Genomic DNA, 22123 nt, shown 5'->3' with positions numbered 1-22123 from the left:
TCACTCCGCAGGAGGAAGTCTTCTCATGGTCTACACTTTCCTCAATGGTGCAACTTTTCGGTATCTAGTGAGCCTTGTGCCTCAACAATGACTATCCAAATTACACATAACTTTATAACAATTTTTCGTCATAATGGAAAGTCAACCAAATTATAAAAATGGTTAATCCTCAAAGACTTTATCTTAAATTGCGCAACATTGATCCACTTTCTAAAAATAGGAGACTAAAGCCTTAGACATTATCCTAGGCTTTTTATCATCTTGCGGAGCAATCATGAATGTTTCCCTCTCAATCACCCAGTGATGACGTGGAAAATTTTCACATTCGTTACCATTCAACTAAGAATGTAGAGTATTCTTCTCTAATGGAGTAATCCATTAGTAGGCACATCGCTCCCACTGTCCCCAGGATATTGGAAATTTCTTTCCATTCTCAACTAGGCTACATAGAGCGCTATGCTTAGAATTCTCTATCTTATAGAGTTCCAAAAACTCTATTCACGTCACCTTTACTAATAAAACTTTATGTGACTTAGTTACACTACCACAAAGTTGCTTACCTATATGCACACGACCCGGAGGGTTTGCATGACCGCATACAATAATGCGCGCACACGACCCTTTGTGTTTACAAGACAGCATACAATAATGCTACAGAACCCTAGGTCTTAACTTCGTAATCTTATGAGAAGTAAAATAAAGATAAGCTGCTTAACGGTTACAGATCGCCCATAGATGGCTCTCCGCTAACCTATTACTCAAATAGAGTGTAAAATCTGTTATGGAGGGCACTTAGTTAGGGATATAGGCAACAAACTAGTGCAATTTCCAATTGGGAAACATTTTGCGCCATTATCCACCTAACATTAACAATATTTAATTCCTTATCTCTACTACACCATTGTGTTGTTGAGTACTAGGAATAATCAATTTTCTAAGCATCTATCTCTCTTCACAAAGTTTTCTAAGATAACTCAAATAGATACTCGCCACCTTGGTCAAAACTAAAGGCACGAAAGCTATTATCTAATTGATCTCAACCTCATATGTGCAATGTCAAAAATCATCTCAAAAATTTTGACTTATGGGAGATCAAATAGTCTTGACTCAGATGCGTATTGTAATCTATAAATGTATCGAGATTGAGGCTTAGCTATCCTTCCCTTACACATATCTAGTCACAAATATCATAGTGGACTAAATGCACCAAAACAAATGACCTTCTACGGCTTTCCTACTTACTTGTGCGCACCCATTGCGAACAAAGTTACACATTCACATGAGAGCAGGATGTCATAAGCGAGTGGGCCCGAGAAGGCCTACTCAAACCATCTTGTCATCATCTCATTAATGTGATTAAGTATAATAAGCCACTGGTTCATGACCAATGTCATAAACTAATTCCAATCATCTTAATGTGTGAGTTCTCGAAGACAAGTTTTAAAGGTTTAGGCCCAACTAGGTAATGACTCACGACTAATTCATATTCACTAGATCATAAAAGGATGTCATGGAGATATCAAGTGCGCCTAAGTCGCAAATTTAACTAGTAAGTGCTAATCCCCTGCACCTTCAAGTCAATTTTATTCTCCATACACTTTACTACATCTAGTTGAAAGATGACGATACTCCTCTTGCCATATCTATTTCTCGCTTCATAGTTACTTGCAATTAATTTTACTATCCACAAGAAGGAGAGAATAAGCTATCAATTATGACAACTCCTGAAGTAACTTAAGCGCGAATTAGGCTAAAGAGTCTAATTCAACACAATGCTCTCACGAGTCATGCGTCAATTCTTAGAGTCATAACAACCTTGTCGGCCTTGACCTTTTCATTATTATGCTGCAACGTTTGCGCTTAGTGGTAAACGTTATTCAAAAACGTTAGCCTAGCTAAGGAATCATACAAAGAAGCCCCTCCTCATGTCTCACACTCAAGTGTGGAAATAGTAAGTGTCCAGACTTAGACAAATTGGCAATGCTAATAGATTTTGCAGTCACTAAGCGCCAATCTTATCACATAGTGTTAATAGATTTTGCAGCTACTAAGCGCTAATCTTTTCACTTAGTGTTAATAGATTGTGCAGCTTCTAAGCGCTAATCTTTTAACTTCACGTGATATTTCAACGCACACTATTATAGTGCATGAAATTTTGCTCCAGCCACTCCTAATAATTGGGTAGAGAGTAAACCACTGCTCATACTGGCTACTCGTCTTACACTTAATGACTAATTTATTTAAGCTCGCATTTCTTGGATGACATGACTCTTGAATGTTACTTCATCTAATGATGTAACATTATTTACAAGTCAAATTACAAAGTCAATCCGCGCAGCTCAATAGTCAAGATCATATACAGATCTATTGAGGGCTTACTAATTTCATAACTCCAAAACTCACCAACCAAAACTACGTAGCGTGCCGCTAACCATAGCGCACACATTAGTTTTTATTATGCCAAACAAGGCAACAAAACCACAGTGACTTTGAGTCATGTTTCCTTACTTTGGCTCAATTAAGATTTGACCTAAAGTCTCCAAGACTTTTGCTCATCTAAAGAATAGGGTTACATTGTTCACATTCGAACATCTCTACTAAGTCTAGGTCAACCAAATAACTTCCATAAGTTAAGTCAATTTAGAGAGAAATTCGTATTGGGATTAATTTTGATTAGCATAATATAATTTTGTCGCAAAAATCTAAATTAAATAGTGACAATATTACATAAGTCGCAAGATCGAAAATCCGCTATGCTCGTAATCATCTCTTGCGCCACAGGTAACAATTATCCAAAATTTAATTTAATTTATGCGCAAAATATTAGTTTTCGGGAGTAAATCTACAAATATTTCTCTCAACCGAACAACCTCCCACTAACTATGGCATGTCAAAGCATGATAAATTCCATACAATAGCATCTTAATGTAGATTCACAATCAATACATGCTATGTTACATTTAATAACAGAATTAAAATAAAAAACAATTAATAATGTTATTTTAATCACAACATATTACAAACCCTAAAAAAAATAATATGTTGTATTTAATATTCAAATTATGCCATAACAGAAACTGTATCACTTCTGAAATTTTCTGGAATTTTTCTGAATTTTTTTGAAATTCTAAATAACTAATAAACACACATTAAATTAGAAATAAAAAATTTCAGAATCTGATAAACTGAAAAAATTATTCCAGTAAATAGTAAAAACATTTCAGAAGTCTATAATAAAAAATTCAACCCCAGAAAATAATTTTTGCAATACCATAAGAATTTTAAAGCACAAATAATGAATTATAATCACAAGAAAAATACTTTTTATTTTCATAAAATTTTCAAAATTTTACAAAAGATAGAAAATATAATTCTGAGTTTAACGATACTAACCACGCTTAAAAAAAAGCTATAACGAATTAATTATGACCATTTAACGCGATTCAGAATTTAAAAACAAAACAAACAGACCCTTAACTTCAGCAGCCAAGCCGGCAGAGGAAAAACAGCGCAGCTCAACGCGAGCGGCTCGGCGCACGGCTCAGCTCGGCCCAGGGCGCGGCTCGGCACGCGGTTCAGCACGTGGCTCGCGTGTGTGGCGCGGAGGGCGTGCGCGTGGACAGCGCCGCTGATGCGCGCGTGGAAGGGCGTGGATGCGCGTGAGAGCGCACGGAGGCGCGTGAGAGCGCATGAGAGTGCGTGGAGGCGCATGGAAGCCTCTCACGGCGTCAGGTGGCACGTGAGGCCCACGCTCCACCTTCCAGGGTGTTTTCTGGTTCGATTTTTGTACTGCCGGACTCCATTTTTCATAACAAAAACATTTATGGCATTAAAAATAACATTTAATGAACATAAAAATGAAGTGTATCACATTCTCAACCAATGAGAGTTGAAGTGCAAAAAAACCGTGCACTTCATCTTCCTCCTCCATTAATTTTCATGCATATAATATGTATGTATATTTTTATAAAATTATACACATATTTTATCGCATACAACTAAGCACGAAAATACCCATATTAGGCTCTGATACCAATGTAAATAAATTAACGCAACGGATAAAAATAATTCGGATCATACCTTGTACTAAAGAACCTCGTAGGTAAATCACGTGCTTCCAAAATCTGATCAACGAACCCAGCAGTGGAGTGATACTACAAAATGAGTATCACCCACACAAGTCACAGTGCAAAATAACTTGATCGTTGTTTTATGGGAGAGAGTCAGAGAGAGAGTATGAGAAAAATGGTTATAGGTAAAAACCACATAACGTATATCTGATATACGTATCTCATAGATTAACCATATAATCTGATATATAACCACATATATATTAATCTATCCATCTATCCATATCTATTGATATGATAGATATAGATATCCTGAATGGTTATCCAAATAAGTTTTGAATTCAAATTCAAACTTATATGGATAAGGTTCAAAAGGTTCAGCTTCAAAGGGTCATGCCATATGAGCGTCCAATTTCTAATAGCTCTCTTGAAATTTAGAAAAAATAAAATAAAATATTGTATTTATTATGTGAATTAAAGTAATCAAACTAATGCAACGAAATATTAATATAAAATGATTAATTCATTATGCGAATTAAAATAACAATAAAATTTAAAATTATGTTAAAAATGTAAGCATGTTTGTTTCCAGTTTTTTAAAAACATTTTTTTAGATAATTCTACTTTCTTTTTTTTTTCTTTTTTTTATTGAATTTTTTTAATTTTTAGACACACCTCACATAAATACACTTAAAAAGTATAATTTTCGTGAAAAAAATCTTTAAAAAATTTACTAAATACCAAAAATATTAAAAAAATACAAAAATTCAGTATATTTTTCATATTTTTTAATATTTATAAATTTTAAAAAATATTTTTTTCACAAATATTTTACTTTTTAGATACATCTAAGTAAGGTGCATCTAAAAAAATTTAAAAAAATGTTTAAAATTTTAAAAATATTCATTAAAAATAAAAAATAAAAAATTCAGTTTTCAGAATATTGAATTCAGAAAATTAAAACAAAAAATGTCTTATTTTCATAAGTTTACAATCACAGACTTCAGTGTCACTGTGAAATTTATATATAAAATAAATATAAATCACACATTTGTTTTTTTGGAAAATTTTTAAATTTGTAATATTACTGATTACATTTTTTTTTCCAAGGAAAACATCCCAAAGGTGTGAGTGTATAATGTTAGGTTTCTCTCAACTATCCGTTAACATAGCCGTTAATGGAGGTTATAAACCGTTGAATACTTGTCTGTTCTGATGATCCAACGGTCGTGGTTAAACGTAAACTATATTAACTATAATTCCACGTGCGTGTCGCTTTCAAGAATAAACCCCGACACGAGAGACCGTGATATTTGCCGAGAATTTAGGATTACGTACGCACGACTCTTCCGTAAATTCGTAGGGACACCAAAATATTTTCCCCATTTTTTTAACGGTGGTGACGTTGAGTTGAATGTGATCCAACGGTTTGTCTTTATTTGAGGAAAAGTTTCGGTGGGGTCGACGTTATAGAGAGCATGTTTGCCCATTGTTTGTCCACCGTTGGATGCGTTCCAAAATTCTCACGGGGGATGACTAATAACCTTTGATATGCCTCTGTATGTAGACATATAATTAAAGTGTGATTTAAGTCAATTAAGGATAATCAAACCTTCCACATGGTTATCACTGTCAAAGAAATTAGATGGAGAAAAAAGTGGAAGAAAAACGGACTTATACGGCCCTTTTCTAGACAAAGTTTTAGCTAGTCAAACATAAATTTAGGTCTCAACTTCCTGTTTTAGTTAAAAAGTTATCATAAATTATTATATTAATTTTTTATTTTTTTTATATATTTTTATAAAAAATTAAAAAATTATTAAAATAACATATTTTCAAACGAGCCCTTAGTAGATAAGATGTCATTTGGTAAAATTAAAAATTAAAATTAAGTTGTTAAATTTTTTCAATGTTTTTAAAAAATATGTGATATATAGGTCTCGTTTAACAATTATATATTTTAGTTAAAAAATAAAAAAGTTACTATAAGTTGTCACAACGTTCTCTCTACTTTTCTGCACATCTTTTTGTGAAAAGTCAAAAAATTACTGAAATAACTTATTCTTGAGTTTAATAATAAATAATAAAAAAAATCATACAATATATATAAGTAGAGGTTAGATGATAGTTGTTAGTTGTGAAAAAATATTCACAAATAATATCAAATTAAGTTCCATAAGATTTGAATATGAAATCTCATAACACAAAGTGTTCCAACTCAACATTAGATTAAATTTTAAGTTACTTAAACCTTTAAATAATATTAAACATGGTTATCAAATAAATTTAATTAATTTTTACTTAATATATTTAATTTTAAGTGGCTACTCCTTAGTGAAATTGTGCATCAGTGTAATTTAATATTTAGGGACACATTAAGGTCTGTTTATTTTCAGAGATAAAATGAAAGGAATTGATTGTGAGGGGATTCATGTTGAGAGGATTAAGTAAAATTGTATTTATTTTGATGATAGTTATTAGTGTAGGGATTGTTAAATTATTTTTATATAAAATAAATATAAAATAATAAAAACAAATACAAAAATACAAAAACATTAAACATTAATGTTAAAAAAAAAATGCCCAACATGTAAAAAATTAAAATAAAAAATAAAAAATTTCCAAAAAATAAAACAAATAAAACAATGATTTTTACTTAACAAAAAAATACAAAAAATTAAATATTAATATTCAAAAAAAAATGTCCAACATGTAAAAAATTAAAAAATAATAATAAATTTCTAATCCGACGGACTATTTTTCTAATACAACCTCTAACTCCACCTCCTCCATCCCAATCCCCCTTCCTAGGCCCAACCTAATCCCCTCCTGTATCTCTATCCATTCCTCAAATCTATAAACAAACACAACATTAAATGGGTCTTACCTCTATTCTAATCTCACCTCTCCTTCTATACCCAAAACAAATGGGGCCTAAGGATTTGTTTGGGATGTAAGTTGACTTTTTGATTATTTTAATCTGAGACTAAAAAATTTCGTTTAAGATGACCTTTTTGACTTTTTTAACATTTATAAGAGAAAAAATAAAATGATTATGCTTTAAATATAATATTTTATCTTATTAATTTTTTAATATATTTTATCTTTTTATAACAAAAAGGAAAAAAAATTATAACTCTTTATGCCAAACCAGCGCTAAGCTATTGTATAATATGAAATAAATGAAGCTCGTGAAAGCTCATGGCAAGATTCTTTTTTTTTCTTCTCCCATCCACTGTTGGACTAGGTGCTGTTGTTGGGACTGAGGTTGACCATAGGTCGGAAAATTCTATTTCCAGATACTATATTGTCTCTGTGCATATCTTTTCTTACTCCACTTACTTAATAATTTGATTTTTAGGTAATTATCTCAATTCACATACTCCACATTCTAAATATATCCATTTAATAAAAAATGTGTGCACACCCTTATCTTCTTTATCTTCTAAACTCTAACCCTAACCAGCAACCACCTCACCAACACTAATTTACTAAATTAAGTTGCATGTTTCTTTCTACTTGTTGGACCATTTTAATATCATTTATTTATTTATAAATCTTCTTTTATTTTATTCATAAATCTCATCTTGTTCATGTATTGAGATTCATTGCTTTGGTGTCCTTTTGTTTTGTTCATGAATTAAGATTAATTAGAATTAATAAATTTGGTGGTGAATTAATGTTTGGTACATTCTCCCTTTTCTCTAGGTTCTTCGGCATTTGTATGTCTTAGTAGCCTATAAATTATCCATCTCATCTCTTATTTTCTACATCAACTCACCAACTATTTTTCTATAGTTGAGAGATTACTAGCAAAGAATGGTGTTTTTCTTACTGGAGCTTTGGGTTCACCATCTTGTGCAGAGTTGGCCTGAACCATACGACAAGTGGTCGGGCTCTTGTATCCTAGAAGGGACAAGTCACAGTTTTGTGACTGCTGCACCAGTATTTGGGTTTTTCCTACCGCAGTGGACTTGATCTCCTTAAAGAAAACGAGATATCTGTGCTTCAGCCTGATCTATTTGTATCTCATTTTTTTTGTATTATTTATTAATAAAATATATTTTTTTTTGGTATTTTCACCAACAATTTTAAGGAGATCAATCATGGATCAAGTACCAGAAAAAATCAATGATGGAATTAGAGATCTCAACAAACCTTTCAAGTTCAAGGGAGTTATTGGTGAAAATCCCAGAAAAAAATGTATTTTATTGATAAATAATACAAAGAAAATGAGATATAAATAGATCAGGCTAAGGCACAGATATCTCGTTTTCTTTAAGGAGATCAAGCCCACTGTGATAGGAAGAACCCAAATACCAGTGCAGCAGTCACAAAATTATGACTTGTCCCCTACAGGATACAATAGCCTGACCACTTGTTGTATGGTTCAGGCCAACTCTGCACAAAATGGTGAACCCAAAGCTCCACCAAGAAAAACACCCTTCTTTGCTAGTGATCTCTCAAGTGTAGAAAAATAATTGGTGAGTTAATGTAGAAAATAGTAGATGAGATGGACAATTTATAGGCCACTAAGACATACAAATGACCAAGAACCTAGAGAAAAGGGAGAGTATAGCAAATATTAACTCACCACCAAGTTCATGAATTCTAATTGATATGAATTCATGAACAAAGCAAAAGGAAACCAAAGCAATGAATCTCAATACATGAACAAGATGAAATTCGTAAATAAAATAAAAGAAGATTCAAGAACAATATAAATAAATAAATAAATAAATAAAAGATATTAAAATGGTCCAACACTACTTACCTTAAGCATGCCGATAGATCACTAAAGAAAAGTTATATCTACACTGTTTTATCAAGAAACAAGGTGTTTTTCCTTCTTCTGAACTAACAAATGTCCATGTGATTTCTTCACATAGCCAATAATCAATACCACATCCCATGCTCCCTTTTTATGCTTATCAATTGTCAATCCTTCCATGTGATAACCCAAAACAGTGTTTGGCAGACGATATATAGAATTACAAAGACATATTACGTAAAGTATAAAACAGATCCCATAATATTTTCTTAGACTTCTAAAATGTTTCACAATAATTGGTTGTACAACTCCAGCCATGCTTATCTTCTTTATTTTTAATTGTTGTCGATGGGTAGTAACTAAGGTTTTAATTGAGGATTAGGGTTTGGTTGAAGGAGAAAGGAGTATTTTGATAGTTTCATTTCAGGATAAAAATGTAATAATTTTTTTTTTATTAAGTGTGTTGATAGAGAATAAATGGTGTGTGGAAATAGAATTTCCCCCATAGGTCCCTATTTGATTTTTATTTTTATTTTTATTTTTATAAAAGTAGCATTAATATGTTAATATAATTAAATTACAACTTAAAAAGTTATTTGTTGCTGTTTCATCAGCTCAAAACCCTTACCTCTCCCTCACTACACACCCTAAGATGTGATTACTAAATTATTGGGCCAAATCCCAATGTCTCTCTCTTTATTCAAAAATTTAAAATGTTCATTTTATAAGATTTTGCGTATAAATCATGTATGAAAAAATTTAGATTGATTTGAAATTATGATTGTTTAAAAAACATTGGTGACAAGTATAAATTTAATAACAAACCATTATTCATTTTTAAGATAAAAACAATAAAATTATATGACTATGACTATTGAATTAATTTGAATTTTTTTTTATAACCATTAGATGTATTCAATCTTAACCATATCGGACATTTTTCAAAAAAAAAAAAAAAATGATATGTTTACTATATTGATAATAATGTTAGAGTTACATAATGGGACTGTTTGGTATAATTTATAGAGTTGCTTATAATTTTTTATTTTTAAAAACAGTATCAGAGTATTTATGCAGCTTTTACTTACTGCTTACGAATGAAAATAATTTAAATAAATTGAAAAAATTAATCATTGAATTTTAAAAAATAGATATTTTTAACTTCTATCACTGATTATCTACTTTTAACTTGATTTTGTATTTCAAGCAATGACTTGAATTTTTCTAGGAACTTTCATATTTTAGTACTAATCACTGAATTTAAATTATATTTTTCTTCAAATTACTCCATCAGCTCAACTAATTTTAATACTTGTTTATATAACATCCAATTATCTTCAAAGCTGGTACTTTTCTTCTTCCTTCTTGTTTTTTTTTTTTTGGTGGGGGGGGGGGGGGGGGCAACAAAGTTGAGCCTGATGGGCCATATGTCGTAGGCTGTCAAATGGGCCCACTCGAGATAACTTTTGAAGGGTTTTATGAACTTGGGCTGGGCTGGTCAAATGAGCAGAGATGGGGCTTCAGCGAATCTTGGCTACATCTAAAATGAAAAATCTTCTTTCCTCCAAATGAAAGGACAGTCACAATCCCCAAGTTTTTTCTCTTTCTTTTGTCTCAATGCTGTCTTCTTAATCATTCGATATCAAAAGCCATTTATCTAAGGGGAAATAACTTGTCTGTGAAAAAAATTACTAAAAAAGTGATAAATATTATAAATATTAATAATTGAAATTATAAAATCTTTTATTAATGTATAATAATTTTTAAAGATTACCACTGAATAATAATTTTCCCTTTATCTAATAGTTGAGAGAGTCCATTTAATTTACTATTTGTGAGTATATTAGGACAGAAAAATTAAAAATTTTGAAGATGGAAAATTCTTAGTCCTTTTTAACACAAACACACTACCACAAGATAGAAAATGCTGACATAAAATAAAAAAGGGAGCGACAAAGGAACATAAAATCCTTTTTTTTATACATATTTTTAAATATATTTTACACGTGAGTTTTCTAACTCCCATCAAGACTAACAATAATCTTTGAATAGGCCTTATAATTTTCAAAATCACATAACAAACTGGCCTAATAACACAAAATTTTGAAACCGCTACAGTTCGAAAGATGCCCACATAGATTGTCCCAAGTTTTACCCAAACTAATTTTTCGGATACATGTAATACATGTTCTACATATACAAGCTAATTACTGCGCTAATGGGAGATCTATTCCTAATTGTGTAGCCAATGACCATCAAACAAATTAGTCTTGGCCCAAACCCAATATTGGGTTGATAAAAGCTAGATTTTTTCAACTTGAACCGAGCTTGAGAAGTTTCATGTGGGCCGAATTTTGTGGGCTTTCTATTTCACAACTTCAACACTTTTCATTCAATGTGATAGTTTGACAAAATATTCAATCCCATCCATCAATTATTCAGTTTAAATAACAATAAATACTATGATAAAATTGTGTTTTATAACCTTGTACAAACTTTAAACTTTTGTGAAGAATTATCATCTCGAATTGTTGTTGGAGTAATGATAAGGGTGATGACATTTGGATATCAAATTTGGTATCATTTGACACGGCTTCATATGATTGTATTTAAATTTTAAATTTGTAGTGAAAAAAATTTCATTTCGTTTATAAATTTCTACTCAAATTTAAGACGCAAATGTATACTATCACTTTGTTTGATTGTGATTTCAAAATTGAATTTTTGCAAATAATTTCTAAAATTAATTTTAAAAATAAATAAATAAAACCTTTTGTGGGTGTTGTTCGCACTCGATTATGTCAATTTTCTATGGTGACAATACATATAGATATATGTCCTAAGGATTTATCTTTCTATATGGAATATTTATATTCAATGCTAGCTAGTAGCTAGGTCCAACATTTTTCTTTTGTCATCACACCTAGGCTTTTAAAGCACAAAAAGAGGTGTAAAAATCAACATGTACCCATCCAAAGACAAATGGGAATGTTTAGGTCGCGTTTCGTAGCGTGTATGTTTTTTATTTATGTTTATAAAAATTTTATAAATTGATTTTTATTTATTTTTAAGAAAATATAAATTATAGGCGCGTTTAGTTTGAACAAAATATTTGAAAAATTTTAAAAATATAAATTAAAAAATATATTTATTCAGGCCGAAAATATTTGTATTTATTATTTATTATTTATGATAATGGGATCATACACATTATAATTGGGAAAAAAAATTAATTGAAAAAAAAAATTTGTTAGTCAAAATTTTAAATTTCTATTTAAAAATCAACGTAAACTCATTTTTTGAATTTACATTTTTTTTCTCAAATTTATAAACTGAGACAACCATTTATAAACCAAAAAAATTATCAAACAAGTTTTTATAACAGTTTTTAAAATTTTTATAAATATAAACTGAAAACTAAAAATGAAATAATTACCAAACAGGCCCTTAGTATCTTATTATAAATTAAAATTTGATAATAAGAAATAGAAATAGAAATATTTTTTTTATTTAAATAATCAATATTTTTTAAGTTTATTTAAATTTTCATGTCTCGTAAAATATAAATAGAAACTATATCAAACAGTTTAGTATAGATTCTTAAAATAAAATAAAATAAAATAAAATATTAGTAACTCAAACAAATTGCATCAAACATTTATTAGCAAAAAGAAAAACATAATAAGAACAAATTTTTGAATTTTTTTTTTCTTTTATAGATTTTAATGTAATATAAAGGAATTTTTTTTTCACATTTTTTTTTATTTTTTTTCTGCTCAAAGTGAGTCAACACACCTTCATTGTAGTATTCATGTAGATATTGTTATTCTCTTTCAAACCATAGTAATATTATTTGATCAGATCATTAAATCGTTTATTTTTCTTAAAATATCTTCTGTTTTATAGTCTAAATTCAAACATAACCTTAATTGTCAAAGAATTAGTGAATGAGACATCAATAGGTACAACATCCTATTCACTAATTATTAAAAAAGGACAGGTTTTAGCACTACAACTTGAATAACACCACCACCATCATTCATGTTAGGAGGTTCTGCTTAATTTAGTGTTACAAAGCAAGTGGTCCAAAATCATGGGACTTGTATATATATATATATATATATAACTATTTTGAGAGAGAGAGAAAGAGAAGATTTTAAGAACTAGCAAAGTCTATTTCATCCCCAGCAAAAAAGTAAACCAAAGCTATATTCACATACTAAATATAGAAACTTTTAAAGCCAAATATGCCCTAGGCTGTTATCAGGTAGCAATTGGATCACATGTGGCCCAAAGATGCCAAAGTTGGGCTAGAATGAAGATACTGTCATAGGCCTTGTTTGGAATCAGTTTTTAAGCAGCTTCTTTCTTCTTCTTTTTCAAATGCTTAAAATAAAATTGGTTTCATATGAGACCTAAATGTACAATTATCTTGGAAAGTGACTTCCTAATTTCCACTAGAATTTAATTAGTACAATTTAAAATCTCTTTGACACCCTCTTTGAATAATTTTTTGTTTATGGTGGAAGGTAGGTGAATAGGACAGTTTGAGGCGATGAAGTTTTTTCTTTTAATCCTTATTATCTCGATATACTTTTTTTTTTTTTTTTTTTTTGAGTTAATATAAATTCTATTCTTGCCAATCAAAACACAAAAATGTGAGTTTTTGAGTCTGACTTTAGGAAAAGATGGCAATAAATGGGAAGATTTTGGAGGTGATAAAAGAAATATGATTAGGAATTCTAATAAAGGAGCTCTAATGAGGATAAGTCCCACAGTGATAGTGATGTATGTGTCTTGTTTGTTTTTTTTTTTTTTTTTCATTGCCAAGGGTATCGAGACTACAACAAAAATAACTTATGTTGACGAAAAGTAATGAAGAAAATAAATTTCGTCACTAAATAAGAATAATCTATGACTAATTATAAAATTTTATCACATATAATAAATAAAAATAATAATAGGTGACGAAATTTATTTTCGTCAACAAATATTTCTCTTAGGTGAGAAAAAATTAAGTTTTGTCACTCAAGGTTTTTCCACTAATTCTTGTTTTTTTTTTTTTTTTTTGAACCACCGCTAATTCTTGTTTGGTGGTGCCAAAATTTTGAGACTTTTGGTGAGAAAAAAATTTGTCACCAATTATAAAATTATTGGTGAGGAATATATTTTCGTCACTAATAATTTTATATATATATTTTTTTAGAAACTTGATTTTAAATATTTGAAGAACATTTGGTGAGAAATATATTCTTGTCACTAATAATTTTTAATATTTTGAGACTTTTTAGTGAGGAAATTATTTTGTCACTAATTTTGAAAAGAAAATTTTGACATATTGGGCGTTAATAAAAAAAAAATAGACTACTAACTTTTTTTTTTTTTTTTTATCCATTTTCCTATCTCCTCTCTTTCAAAACAAAACACAAGTTAATTAACTTTCTAAGTAACCTATGGTGACGAAAGATGGTGAAAAAAATAAATTTTGATACTAAATAAGAATAATCCGTGACGAATTATAAAATTTTGTCACATATAATAAAAAAAATAAAAATAATAGGTGACGATATTTATTTAGACAATAAATACTTCTTTTAGGTGAGAAAAAATTAAATTAATCACTAAAAGTTTTTTCTCTAATTTTTTTGGGTGGCACCAAAATTTTGAGACTTTTGGTGAGAAAAAAAGTTGTCACCAATTATAATATTATTAGTGAGGAATATGTTTTTTTCACCAATAATTTTAAATATTTTTTTTAAAAAAAATAATTTTAAATATTTTGAAACTGTTTGATAAAGAACATATTTTCGTCGTTAATAATTTTGATATTTTAAATTTTTTGGTGAAAAAATTATTTTATTGCCAATTTTAGAGATAGAATTTGAGATATTGGCAGAAATGAAAAAACGGAACCCTACTAATTCCCCCCTTCCTTCCTCTTTTTTTTTTTTTTTTTGGTGATTCAGTTTTCCTCTCATCCGTCTCCTGCAAAACACACATTCCTTTAGCCCTCCATTCTCCTCATTCAGCTTGTTCTCTTCCTTCGGCGCCGCCACCGACCTCACCTGTTCTCCTCCTTCAGTGCTACCACTGATGTCGCCCGCGTTCTCCTCCGAGCAATCGTCAGCACTGCCGGCGTCACTTATTCGATTATTTCTCTATTTTTCTCTTTTCAAGTATGGGTCCTCTGTCTCTCTCTCACACTCAATTTCTCTGTTTTTCTATCTTTAATTTCCCTAAATTTCAAAACTAGTTTCGTTGTTTTCCCTAATTTCGAAAACTACTGACACACGCAGTGTCCCATATATGATTTCTTCGGACTGGTTATGAAGAAATGGGTGCTTGAATATAAACTTGTTAAGTTAATGACTCATTCATGTTATTTGCTTTATATGAGTGTATGACTATGAGTGTATGATTCGTTGAATAGAGTTTATTCACAATTTGCTTTATATGATTGTATTCACAGTTTATTCACAATTTGCTTTATATGAGTGTATGAGTGTATGATTCATTGAAATTCAACTAATGAGTGTACGATTCAATGAATAGAGTTTTTTCACAATTTCCAATTTGGTATATTAATTTAGCTACTTGAGACTTCCCAGAGAGTCAGTTCCCAAGAAGCCTTATGCACTGGGTATGACTTTTTCTTCAGTAAGTTAAAAGAGTGGAAAATGGAGGATAGGCTATGAAGCATGGACACTCCAAAATTGATGCCGTAGCAGTGTCCGACACGCGGACACGCCGGGGACACGGGGACACGCCGTGGACACGTACGGGACACGCCAGATGGCGTGTCCCTTTAATTTAATGATTTTTTTGGAAGGGGACACGGCAGGGACACGGATGGGACACGCGTGTCCATTTCTGGACACGCCATGGGACACGGCGGGGTCGTTTTTGTATTTTTTATATTTATTTGGGGTCAAAGTATAATATTTATAAAGTAAAAAAAAAAAAAACAAGCCCTAATCGAAAACTGAGTAAAGGAGAAAAATCAAACCTGCCTTCTCTCTCTCAGTCGAAGCCCTCTCTCTCAGTCGAAGCCCTCTGAAGTTGATCGAAGCTCTGTCTCTCAGTCGCAGCCCTCTGACATCGATCGCAGCTCTTTGACGTCGATCGAAGCCCTCCGACGTACGTCGATCGCAGCCCTCAGTCTCTCCTTCAGTCGATCCAGTCGTCTTCGAGGTAAGCCCCGAACTCTCTCTCTCTCTCTCTCTCTCTCTCTCTCTCTCTCTCTCTCTCTCTCTCTCTCTCTCTCTGCTCTCGACTGAGATGAGATGAGATTGAGATTGAGATTGAGATTGAGTTTTATTTTTATTTTTATTTTTATTTTTTTTACGTTTATATATGTTATATGTAACATATTTTTTATTTTTATTTTTATATATGTTATATGTAACATATTTTTTTTTTATTTTTTTTATTTTGATATATATTAATAAGCCTCTTTTTTTTTTGATATATATTATATGTAAGACTCTTTTTTATTTTTATTTTTATTTTTATTTGTTTATATGTTTATATATATATATATATATGTAAGAACTTTTTATTTAATTATATGTTTATATATATGTATATACATAAAACTGTATTTAAATTCTATTTTTTTTATTTAAACTCTTTATATTTATTGAATTAATGGTACTATATTAGTGTTTGTTAATTTTGATTTAGAATGAATGTAATACGAATCTACATAACACATAAAAATATATATATATATATATAAAAATAAAAAAAAATCGTCGTGTCCCCTGCCGTGTCCGTGTCCCCATTTTTTGAAAATTGCCGTGTCCCGTATCCGTATCCGTGTCCGTGTCCGTGTCCGTGTCAGTGTCCGTGCTTCATAGAGGATAGGCATCTGAAACTTAGGTATCCCTACCTCGGGTATGGCTTGCATATTGAAATGTCTCCTACAACGGAGAACTCTAGTTTCTGTCAAGCAAGCCAAGCATCTACCGGTGTATGAATCTTGTGCCCAAAAATTAACTGAATACGTGACATTAAACACATTTTGGATGCTTGCTTTTGAAATTCGTTCTCAAAAGTTTCTCCTCCAGTACAGAATCTGGCTTCCATGTTTCTAAAAACGTCACTGAGAGCATCCGATTGAGGCTATAAGCACAACAGGGAGCATTTACATACTGTAGAAAGTGCATCAAAGCCTTAGATTTCTGATCTACTGCTATTGCAAGTATATGAAATTCTTGTCAGAAAGTAACAAACTTCAAGAACAATATGAAAATGGATAAAAGAATAGAGTACAATTATAATTCTTAATAGTTTCAGTCAGACTTAAACATTAAAATGCTATCAATAAGAGTAACATCAAAATGCTATCTATTTCTCTTTGAACTTGCCAAATCTATGTTTGATGTGCTTTGATTTCTTGAACATAATCCCTTAACTGTTTATTTCCACGCTTTAAACTATAAAAAAAAAAGAAGGTAAATAATAAAGGTCTTAGAGAAAGCATTCCTTTTATGCAACTGTTGCCAAAATTGTTGTAACAGTTAATGTTACTAGACTTTTTGACATCCTTGGAACATCTATGATTGTCAAGACTTGTAACAATTAATGCTACTAGACTTTTTGATATCCATGCAAGCCATCTTTTTATTTTTTTCCCCCCTCTCCCCCTAAAATTATTTTCTTCAAATCACAAATTTATGTAGGCCTTATTCATATATCGTTGTAGCCAATGCTTTATTTTTTCCTTTCAGGAATTGAATATTTTTCACCTTTCTATGTATAATCCCCAGTGGTCTAGTAGTTTTGATTTTTTTTTTGGACAGGTACTTAATATCTGATGGCTGGAAGCAATGTTGGAAGTTCTGACCTTGGTAGCCAGTTAGATGAGAGCTATCATTTTGAGAGATTAAACATAGAGCCTATATATGATGCATTTATATGCCCTTTAACAAAACAAATTATGCGCGATTCTGTTACCTTAGAAAATGGACAAACTTTTGAGCGAGAAGCCATTGAAAAGTGGTTCAAAGAATGCAAGGAGAGCAGAAAAATGCTGCTTTGTCCATTGACTCTAAAAGAATTAAGAAGTACAAAAATGAACCCAAGTATAGCTCTGCGGAACACCATTGAAGAATGGAATGCCAGGAATGAAGCCATTCAACTTGATATGGCTCGAAAGTCATTATATCTGACCAGTCCAGAGAACGAAATTATGCAGAGTTTAAAGTTTGTCTAGTACCTCTGCCATAACAGCCAGTCAAATAAACATGTTATTCGCAACGCAGAGCTGATACCTACGATTGTTGATATGTTGAAGAGCAGCAGTCGTAGAGTTCGTTGCAAAGCTTTGGAAACTCTTCGAATTGTAGCAAAGGAAGACTCTGATAATAAGGTGGGTCATTGTTCAAATAATTCAACAATCAGGGCATGGATGCAATTAATGCCTCTTATTTAGGACTTTTTTATTTTAATTTTATTTAGGAGATAATGGCTGAAGGGGACACAGTACGAACAATAGTTAAGTTCTGGTCTCATGAGCAATCGAAAGAGAGGGAAGAGGCTGTCTCTCTGCTGTTTGAGGTCTCCAAGTCTGAAACTTTGTGTGAAAAGATTGGTTCTGTTAATGGAGCAATTCTTATATTGGTTCGAATGACCAGCAGCAAATCAGAAAATCTGTTGACTGTTGAGAAGGCTGATCGAACTTTGGACAATCTCGCTAAGTATGAGAATAATGTAAGACAAATGGCTAAAAATCGTAGATTGCAACCTCTTTTGACACTACTCCTTGAAGGTATTTCCACTATCATCATTAGTTATGTGTTGATTTGCTTGCAAAATATGTACCTTTTTTGCAAAAGGTAGAACATAAGTTTTATTCTTTGATATTTAGAATGGACGTAAAAATTTTCCATGTGGAATGAAAGTCCGCTGTTGACAAGAGGTTCTGTGGTACAACTTTATAAAACTGACAAGGTAGAATGAATAAGGGGGTTAATGGAGATCATGAAGGAAGCAACAATTAAGAGTTTAGTTTATTTAGGAGTTAAAAGTTTAATTAGGTTTTTGTAGGAGAGGGTTCAAGAAAAGAGTTAGAAAATTCGAAGATCTTCGAAGATCCTTGAAGAACAACTTCGAATTCTCTAGAATATGATGAGAGGCTTAGATTCTTCAATAATCTCAACTTAGGAACACGACAACAAAGGAGATGATGGAGATAAGAGATTGGGTGAAGAAGAAGGCAAAATGGCTAGAGAATAGAATAATGGCAAGGCTCTCCCAGGGATCTCCCACTTTCGCTCTCAAGGTTGATAATGAAGAAGGGAAATTAGTTCTTTCCCAAGAGTTAAAAATCTCCAAAATTCATCCTTTGTAAAGCTATGGGTGGGTGCTATTTATAGGCACCTCATGATGTAGGATGGAGCCCATGTGCAAGGCACATGGGGGATATTCTCTCTAACCACCTTGTCCGAGGAGGTGACCTCTCCGAGGAGGTGACTTCTCCGAGGAGGTGACTTCTCCGAGGATGAGAAAACCCCGAAGAGGAGATCAATCCCTCGGCGAACCCTTCTTCTTAGCCACACCTAACCAATGATCCCCAATCATCCCAAAGGGTCAGGGGTAGTCCCAGAGGACGTCCTGCCGCAAAATATTGCCGAGTCTCATGGACCCCCCGGGGTCGTGCCACCTCGACCCGGGTATAGGCTAGTTTAACCGAAGAGTGAATTTATCTCCACTCACCGTCCTCAGGATCGGGTCCTTTGTTCGGACTCCATTACGCCCATAGTTCTGGTACGTAGATCCCGGAAAGCTCCGAGCCCGCAAGTGTTCTGGGACTCATTAACGGAGCGACTTCTAGATTGTGTCTGAATCCGTTCGAAGCCAAATGTTTCGGACCTCTAGGTTCGTGGATCCGAACCCTTTCGAGTCCGAGTGCCTCGGATCTCTAGGCTTGCTTAATACCCTTTCGAGTCCGGGGCCGAGTAAGTCTCTAGGTTCGTGGATCCGAACCCTTTCGAGGCTTAGAGCCATTTAGCCCGTTTGATGGTGATAAATCTGGTCCCACCAGTCTTGGACTTGCGATAAATTCGGGCCCACTAATCTTGGGCTATTGGGCCTAAATAATTTAGTGGGCTCAAATTAGCCCCTCTTACAGTTTTTATATCTTAATATTTTTTTTTGTTGCCTTATTGGATTGTTCCTTTACTTTGGTCTATGAATAGGACTTGAGTGTATTGAATTATTGGAGTTATTGCCATAATATTGAGAATGGAACTTATATACTTCACCCCTCTCTCTCAGGCCGTCTCTTCTTCTTATTCTTCTCTTCTTTCCCTACTCTTGTCTGGCTACTTTCCCTTTTCTGCTTCTCCTTTCATTCTACTGTCTGCTGCATCTATTTTGGTGTTAGACAATCCACAATCCCTTTTCATCAATTTTGGTATCAGACAATCCATCCAGTCCATCAGACCACACCAAAAACCAGGCTAGATTAGAACCAAAATAGCCTTGAAACAGCCTTGGAGGAGGTATCCCATGAACTCGTACATCACCTTTTTGGTAAGTCTCGCTTGTTTTATCTTTTTATTTTTTTCATGTTGGTTAGTATATAGTAGTTAAAGCACACCAGTTTGACTACTTATTAACTAAGATTTAACAAGTTTCAAGATGTATTTAATGAAATTAGATTCATTATCAAAATTCTTACTTAGCATGACCCTAGTTAAAATACAAACTAACCAAAGTAGAGACAAAACTATGTGTTTACTTTTTTGTGTATTTTTGCTAGGCAATGTTGTAGTTGCTCTAAGTTAGTGATGTAATTAATAGGACCTTGCCAGGTAGAAAGGAACTTCTGGTTTTTAAGCTAGAGTCATTGTGTACACAATTTGTATTGACATGGATAGAGCTATTATTTGGAGCAATTATCTGCTAGCTTTTGATGTCTCTGTGGATAATTTTCACTTGAAAACCTTCATAGAGATATGCAAGCCCCTCTGTTTTTCCTAATATGATGTCGAGCCGCTACTTGCAGCTTATAATTTGAGTCTTGTTCTTATCTTGTTAGAACAATCTTCTGTGTAAATAAAATAAATTGAAACTAAATCAAACAAAATAAAATAAATAACTTACAGAATTTATTTTATTGAACCGAATAAAAAAAAATAAAAGACCAAGTCGAGTGTGTGACACTCTGTCCTTAAGACAGATTCTCCACGTTTTGGTTCTTACAGACTAATGGCATCTATCTCTCAGGATATAATGATCTTCACAAATTTGTAGCAACACTCCAAACAAATTTGTCCGACGAACTAGAACCGTGTGTTCTATACTCTCTTTAATATCCTCTAAAACTATAATGAAGAATAAATAATGCAAAGGAGAAAATAGGACAGCATAATGTGATTTTCAGACTGTTTTGGATGACTGAACACTGCTAGAAATGTTGGTATTTATAGCCAACCAATCTGACCCGAACAGGTACCAAGGAAGTGAACAGGTGTAGTATTTAAACTGAACAGATACTGCACTGTTTCAACAGATAACTGCTGGGCAGTTAAATCTGTTGAAACTACAGCAGTTTAAAAAACCTTTCTGGAATATTCTGAATCTGTCTGGCAGCTTGAATCTGTCCAAAAATTTGAATCTGATTAACCTTAGTTTGAATCTGTTCAAAATACTTAACAGATATGCAACTGTTATGAACAGATGCAGTTCAAAAACCTGGACAAATCTGCTAGACAGATTTGAATCTGTCCGGGTTCAAACAGATGTGAAACCTATATAGACTGTTTAATTCGTTAGAAATAAATTGACAGAAAATTTAAATTCAAATTTTGAATTAATTTCCCGCAATAATTTTTTGGAAACATTTCAAATGAATTTTATCCAAAAAATTAATATAAGAACCGACCTGATCTATACCCGGCACGGTACGGCTAGACGGACAGCAGTGACGGCGCACGCGTGCGTATGTGGTGGTTTGAGCCAAGGTTCCATTTATCCATAATTCCTCCCTTCTACAAACTCGGGGTGCCCCTTGGAGCCCAACTCAAGTGTTGTAATCTAGAGCTTATATACTCAACAAAGCTCTCTTAAAGTTTCAATGTGGGACAACCCATTTCAAGAAAACCTACATTTAATTCTTTAAATGTCCATTCCACGAATTCGAAAACGACGTCAACTTCTCATTCACTCATAAATGGTTTTGACGAACCGTCTTCACCGTGTGATTTGCCATGGGGCAAGGAACATGTCACCTCTTCGGACCCACCCCAAAAGACGTTTGGGGCCTACTCAATTT

General features: G+C 32.4%; 1 pseudogene across 1 annotated transcript; it reads left to right on the top strand.

Annotated features, from left to right (window-relative positions):
• The first annotated feature begins 17507 nt into the window (after window positions 1-17507).
• Window positions 17508-19124, top strand: LOC145819782 (U-box domain-containing protein 44-like; annotated as a pseudogene). The gene is made up of 2 exons (XR_014360557.1): window positions 17508-18214; window positions 18304-19124. The product of XR_014360557.1 is annotated as a U-box domain-containing protein 44-like (transcript).
• Window positions 19125-22123: the final 2999 nt, after the last annotated feature.

The sequence above is a fragment of the Camellia sinensis genome, chromosome 2 (assembly GCF_055761805.1).
Source record: "Camellia sinensis isolate YWXY chromosome 2, ASM5576180v1, whole genome shotgun sequence".
NCBI lineage: Eukaryota > Viridiplantae > Streptophyta > Magnoliopsida > Ericales > Theaceae > Camellia > Camellia sinensis.
This window is presented reverse-complemented; position numbering and strand designations above follow the sequence as displayed.